Genomic DNA, 7500 nt, shown 5'->3' on the forward strand with positions numbered 1-7500 from the left:
GATTGTGTGTGTATGTGTGTGTGTGTGTGTGTGTGTGTGTGTGTATGTGTTTGCCCAGCTGCTCCTACTGTTAGAGTGCCATGCATTGTACTGCCTCAGCAGGCACACACACTCTGAGGGCACTCTGCACGTTGTCCACACGTGGCTACTGCACTTACCCAGAGGGCTCTGGTCTAAAGTAGTGCACTATATAGGGAATAGGGTGCATTTGGGACACTTCCTAAGCTATGTCGTAGAAAAATAGATGAATAAAAACGGAAGTGGGACTTGTTTTTCATTGAATCAATATAACAGGCCCTAGATGGCCTGTAGCTGTGTGATGTCTTTACCACTGTCTCCTCTAGACCAGACTGCTGCTGCCTTTACCACTGTCTCCTCTAGACCAGACTGCTGCTGCCTTTACCACTGTCTCCTCTAGACCAGACTGCTGCTGCCTTTACCTTTACCACTGTCTCCTCTAGACCAGACTGCTGCCTTTACCTTTACCACTGTCTCCTCTAGACCAGACTGCTGCTGCCTTTACCACTGTCTCCTCTAGACCAGACTGCTGCTGCCTTTACCACTGTCTCCTCTAGACCAGACTGCTGCTGCCTTTACCACTGTCTCCTCTAGACCAGACTGCTGCCTTTACCTTTACCACTGTCTCCTCTAGACCAGACTGCTGCTGCCTTTACCACTGTCTCCTCTAGACCAGACTGCTGCTGCCTTTACCACTGTCTCCTCTAGACCAGACTGCTGCTGCCTTTACCTTTACCACTGTCTCCTCTAGACCAGGCTGCTTTATCATGAGGAGTTAACAGGTTCAGTTGTTACAACAGGATGTGATCTAGTCCACGAGGAGTTATCAGGTTCTAGTGATATGGTCAGAGATATAGAACAGATCAGAGAGATGTAGAACACAGTGGTTTAGGGTTGTGGTCAGACAGAGAGATGTAGAACACAGTGGTTTAGGGTTGTGGTCAGACAGAGAGATGTAGAACACAGGGGTTTAGGGTTGTGGTCAGACAGAGAGATGTAGAACACAGTGGTTTAGGGTTGACCTGTACCATACGGTCAGACAGAGAGATGTAGAACACAGTGGTTTAGGGTTGTGGTCAGACAGAGAGATGTAGAACACAGTGGTTTAGGGTTGTGGTCAGACAGAGAGATGTAGAACACAGTGGTTTAGGGTTGTGGTCAGACAGAGAGATGTAGAACACAGGGGTTTAGGGTTGTGGTCAGACAGAGAGATGTAGAACACAGGGGGTTTAGGGTTGACCTGTACCATACGGTCAGACAGAGAGATGTAGAACACAGGGGTTTAGGGTTGTGGTCAGACAGAGAGATGTAGAACACAGGGGTTTAGGGTTGTGGTCAGACAGAGAGATGTAGAACACAGTGGTTTAGGGTTGACCTGTACCATACGGTCAGACAGAGAGATGTAGAACACAGTGGTTTAGGGTTGTGGTCAGACAGAGAGATGTAGAACACAGTGGTTTAGGGTTGTGGTCAGACAGAGAGATGTAGAACACAGGGGTTTAGGGTTGTGGTCAGACAGAGAGATGTAGAACACAGGGGTTTAGGGTTGTGGTCAGACAGAGAGATGTAGAACACAGTGGTTTAGGGTTGACCTGTACCATACGGTCAGACAGAGAGATGTAGAACACAGGGGTTTAGGGTTGTGGTCAGACAGAGAGATGTAGAACACAGGGGTTTAGGGTTGTGGTCAGACAGAGAGATGTAGAACACAGTGGTTTAGGGTTGTGGTCAGACAGAGAGATGTAGAACACAGTGGTTTAGGGTTGTGGTCAGACAGAGAGATGTAGAACACAGGGGGTTTAGGGTTGTGGTCAGACAGAGAGATGTAGAACACAGGGGGTTTAGGGTTGACCTGTACCATACGGTCAGACAGAGAGATGTAGAACACAGTGGTTTAGGGTTGATTGGCTTTGGCTGCTTTTAGATGCTTGTAATGCATCAGAACCAATCCATTAGATATGTGATTAAAGAGCAGAGGCTATGTAATATGGTGGAATATACATATATATAAATACAGCGTATATATAACCAGCCTGACAACATGATTAAAAACACATCCACAGTAGACCAGCGAGTATTTTATAAAACGCTGTTTGGAGAATTTAATATTTCAAGATGCATTCTTTGTTTTTAATCAAAATGCCTTTGTCCGCCAAAAACCATTTCCAGAATAGAAATAGAAATAGAAATCCCTGTCTCAATTCGGGTGGCATGGCAACGGATAAGGCGTAGATTACAGTTTGTATTTATTAAGGATCCACATTAGTTCCTGCAGCAGCTACTCTTCCTGGGGTTTATTATGGATCCTTGTTAGTTCCTGTCAAAGCAGCAGCTACTCTTCCTGGGGTTTATTATGGATCCCCATTAGTTCCTGTCAAGACAGCAGCTACTCTTCCTGGGGTTTATTATGGATCCCCATTAGTTCCTGCAGCAGCTACTCTTCCTGGGGTTTATTATGGATCCCCATTAGTTCCCGTCAAGACAGCAGCTACTCTTCCTGGGGTTTATTATGGACCCCCATTAGTTCCTGTCAAGACAGCAGCTACTCTTCCTGGGGTTTATTATGGATCCCCATTAGTTCCTGTCAAGACAGAAGCTACTCTTCCTGGGGTTTATTATGGATCCTTGTTAGTTCCTGTCAAGGCAGCAGCTACTCTTCCTGGGGTTTATTATGGATCCTTGTTAGTTCCTGTCAAGACAGCAGCTACTCTTCCTGGGGTTTATTATGGATCCCCATTAGTTCCTGCCAAGGCAGCAGCTACTCTTCCTGGGGTTTATTATGGATCCCCATTAGTTCCTGTCAAGACAGCAGCTACTCTTCCTGGGGTTTATTATGGACCCCCATTAGTTCCTGTCAAGACAGCAGCTACTCTTCCTGGGGTTTATTATGGATCCTTGTTAGTTCCTGTCAAGGCAGCAGCTACTCTTCCTGGGGTTTATTATGGATCCTCATTAGTTCCTGTCAAGACAGCAGCTACTCTTCCTGGGGTTTATTATGGATCCTCATTAGTTCCTGTCAAGACAGCAGCTACTCTTCCTGGGGTTTATTATGGATCCCCATTAGTTCCCGTCAAGACAGCAGCTACTCTTCCTGGGGTTTATTATGGACCCCCATTAGTTCCTGTCAAGACAGCAGCTACTCTTCCTGGGGTTTATTATGGATCCCCATTAGTTCCTGTCAAGACAGAAGCTACTCTTCCTGGGGTTTATTATGGATCCTTGTTAGTTCCTGTCAAGGCAGCAGCTACTCTTCCTGGGGTTTATTATGGATCCTTGTTAGTTCCTGTCAAGACAGCAGCTACTCTTCCTGGGGTTTATTATGGATCCCCATTAGTTCCTGCCAAGGCAGCAGCTACTCTTCCTGGGGTTTATTATGGATCCCCATTAGTTCCTGTCAAGACAGCAGCTACTCTTCCTGGGGTTTATTATGGACCCCCATTAGTTCCTGTCAAGACAGCAGCTACTCTTCCTGGGGTTTATTATGGATCCTTGTTAGTTCCTGTCAAGGCAGCAGCTACTCTTCCTGGGGTTTATTATGGATCCTCATTAGTTCCTGTCAAGACAGCAGCTACTCTTCCTGGGGTTTATTATGGATCCTCATTAGTTCCTGTCAAGACAGCAGCTACTCTTCCTGGGGTTTATTATGGATCCCCATTAGTTCCTGTCAAGACAGCAGCTACTCTTCCTGGGGTTTATTATGGACCCCCATTAGTTCCTGTCAAGACAGCAGCTACTCTTCCTGGGGTTTATTATGGATCCTTGTTAGTTCCTGTCAAGGCAGCAGCTACTCTTCCTGGGGTTTATTATGGATCCTCATTAGTTCCTGTCAAGGCAGCAGCTACTCTTCCTGGGGTGTATTATGGATCCTTGTTAGTTCCTGTCAAGGCAGCAGCTACTCTTCCTGGGGTTTATTATGGATCCTCATTAGTTCCTGTCAAGGCAGCAGCTACTCTTCCTGGGGTGTATTATGGATCCTTGTTTGTTCCTGTCAAGACAGCAGCTACTCTTCCTGGGGTGTATTATGGATCCTTGTTAGTTCCTGTCAAGGCAGCAGCTACTCTTCCTGGGGTTTATTATGGATCCTCATTAGTTCCTGTCAAGGCAGCAGCTACTCTTCCTGGGGTGTATTATGGATCCTTGTTTGTTCCTGTCAAGACAGCAGCTACTCTTCCTGGGGTGTATTATGGATCCTTGTTTGTTCCTGTCAAGGCAGCAGCTACTCTTCCTGGTGTTTATTATGGATCCACATTAGTTCCTGCAGCAGCTACTCTTCCTGGGGTTTATTATGGATCCTTGTTTGTTCCTGTCAAGACAGCAGCTACTCTTCCTGGGGTGTATTATGGATCCTTGTTTGTTCCTGTCAAGACAGCAGCTACTCTTCCTGGGGTGTATTATGGATCCTTGTTTGTTCCTGTCAAGACAGCAGCTACTCTTCCTGGGGTCCAGCAAAATTACGGCAGTTTTTACCATTTTAAAAACATTACAATACATTCACAACACACTGTGTTCCCTCAGGCCCCTACCCCACCAACACCACACATCTACAGTACTAAATCCATGTGTGTGTATAGTGTGTATGTTATCATGTGTGTGTGTATAGTGTGTATGTTATCATGTGTGTGTGTGTGTGTGTGTGTGTGTATAGTGTGTATGTTATCGTGTGTGTGTGTATAGTGTTTATGTTATCATGTGTGTGTGTGTGTATAGTGTGTATGTTATCATGTGTGTGTGTATAGTGTGTATGTTATCATGTGTGTGTGTGTATTGAGTGTATGTTATCATGTGTGTGTGTGTGTGTGTGTGTGTGTATAGTGTGTATGTTATCATGTGTGTGTTTGTTTATAGTGTGTATGTTATCATGTGTGTGTGTGTATAGTGTGTATGTTATCATGTGTGTGTGTGTATAGTGTGTGTTATCATGTGTGTGTGTGTGTGTGTGTGTATAGTGTGTATGTTATCATGTGTGTGTGTGTATAGTGTGTATGTTATCATGTGTGTGTGTGTGTATGGTGTGTATGTTATCATGTGTGTGTGTGTATAGTGTGTATGTTATCATGTGTGTGTGTGTGTATAGTGTGTATGTTATCATGTGTGTGTGTGTCTAGTGTGTATGTTATCATGTGTGTGTTTGTGTATAGTGTATATGTTATCATGTGTGTGTGTGTATAGTGTGTATGTTATCATGTGTGTGTGTGTGTATAGTGTGTATGTTATCATGTGTGTGTGTGTATAGTGTGTATGTTATCATGTGTGTGTGTGTATAGTGTGTATGTTATCATGTGTGTGTGTGTGTGTATAGTGTGTATGTTATCATGTGTGTGTGTGTATAGTGTGTATGTTATCATGTGTGTGTGTGAAGAGTGTGTATGTTATCATGTGTGTGTGTGTATAGTGTGTATGTTGTCATGTGTGTGTGTGTATAGTGTGTATGTTATCATGTGTGTGTGTGTAGAGTGTGTATGTTATCATGTGTGTGTGTGTATAGTGTGTATGTTATCATGTGTGTGTGTGTATAGTGTGTATGTTATCATGTGTGTGTGTGTGTATATAGTGTGTATGTTATCATGTGTGTGTGTGTGTATAGTGTGTATGTTATCATGTGTGTGTGTAGTGTGTATGTTACCATGTGTGTGTATAGTGTGTATGTTATCATGTGTGTGTGTGTATAGTGTGTATGTTATCATGTGTGTGTGTGTAGAGTGTGTATGTTATCATGTGTGTGTGTGTGTATAGTGTGTATGTTATCATGTGTGTGTGTGTAGTGTGTATGTTACCATGTGTGTGTATAGTGTGTATGTTATCATGTGTGTGTGTGTATAGTGTGTATGTTATCATGTGTGTGTGTGTGTATAGTGTGTATGTTATCATGTGTGTGTGTGTGTATAGTGTGTATGTTATCATGTGTGTGTGTGTATAGTGTGTATGCTATCATGTGTGTGTGTATAGTGTGTATGTTATCATGTGTGTGTGTGTGTATAGTGTGTATGTTATCATGTGTGTGTGTGTGTATAGTGTTTATGATATCATGTGTGTGTGTGTGTATAGTGTGTATGTTATCATGTGTGTGTGTGCATAGTGTGTATGTTATCATGTGTTGCTTCACAGTCCCCGCTGTTCCATTAATTGTTTATACATGTTTTTTTAATCTAATTTGACTGCTTTTATCATTTACTTGATGTGGAATAGAGTTGGTGTGTTTTAATGTAGACAGTATGTCAAGGCCACCCCCTCTACAATTACTCACTGACACTGGCTAGTCTGGCTGATTAAAAACATTTTGGATTACAATCACTACCTTGTACCAGATCCCTGTTTTCTATGTGCCCTGGTCAACAGTAGTGCACTATTAAGGAAACAGGGTGCCATTTGGGACGAATCACATAATGATTGGAAGCAGAATCACGAGCTACTTCAGTAGCACCCCCCTCCTATCTAACAAGTCTCCAATAGGGTTTCTCTCTCTCTCTCTCTGCCTCCCTCTGCCTCTCTCTGTCTCTCTCTGTCTCTCTCTAAACTCTGAGGGTGTGCTTCTCTGATCTCTTCTTCTAATCCTGTGTCTCACCACTCTGACACACTGTAAACATGCTGGACACATTATATCCACACACACCACTCTGACACACTGTAAACATGCTGGACACACACACCACTCTGACACACTGTAAACATGCTGGGGACACACACCACTCTGACACACTGTAAACATGCTGGACACATTCTATCCACACACACCACTCTGACACACTGTAAACATGCTGGGGACACACACCACTCTGACACACTGTAAACATGCTGGACTATCTATCTCTCAGGTCTACAACACCTCAACAGAAGGGTACCGCAGGCTGAGTTAGCAGCAGGAATCCTCTCTCTCTCAGGTCTACAACACATCAACAGCAACAACAGAAAAGCTACAGACAGCTTTTCCTTCACAGTGTCAGGAACCAACCAGAGCAGGAGACCCATTTCAAACACAAGGCAGAAGAAAGGGAGGGAGAGAAAAGTAGGAGAGGGGGAGCGAGGGATGCTGGGAGTGAAGGAGGAGAGAGGCTGAAAACAAAGCAGGATATGTGGCGCCCGCCACACCCGGTGACTGTCATCAGTGTGTCAGGAGCTCTTTAGTGATTCTCTCATCTACACACACACACACACACACACACACACACACACACACACACACACACACACACACACACACACACACACACACACACACACACACACACACACACACACACACACACACACACACACACACACACACACACACACACACACACGGCGGCCCACATTCCTCCACATGTGATTTAGTGTCTTTATTCAGCATGAATGAAGGCCTGTATCCCTTCTCCTCAGTCTGTGCTGCTACATCTCTGAACATGTGATTTAGTGTCTTTATTCAGCATGAATGAAGGCCTGTATCCCTTCTCCTCAGTCTGTGCTGCTACATCTCTGAACATGTGATTTAGTGTCTTTATTCAA

At 44.3% G+C, this 7500-nt stretch overlaps 1 protein-coding gene across 2 annotated transcripts in view; it reads left to right on the forward strand.

Moving 5' to 3' along the window:
* Positions 1-7500, forward strand: part of LOC110514055 (leucine-rich repeat and transmembrane domain-containing protein 2-like) — a 56107-nt gene that overhangs the window by 21983 nt on the left and 26624 nt on the right. The window lies entirely within an intron of this gene.

This window comes from Oncorhynchus mykiss, chromosome 15 (assembly GCF_013265735.2).
Source record: "Oncorhynchus mykiss isolate Arlee chromosome 15, USDA_OmykA_1.1, whole genome shotgun sequence".
Classification (NCBI taxonomy): domain Eukaryota; kingdom Metazoa; phylum Chordata; class Actinopteri; order Salmoniformes; family Salmonidae; genus Oncorhynchus; species Oncorhynchus mykiss.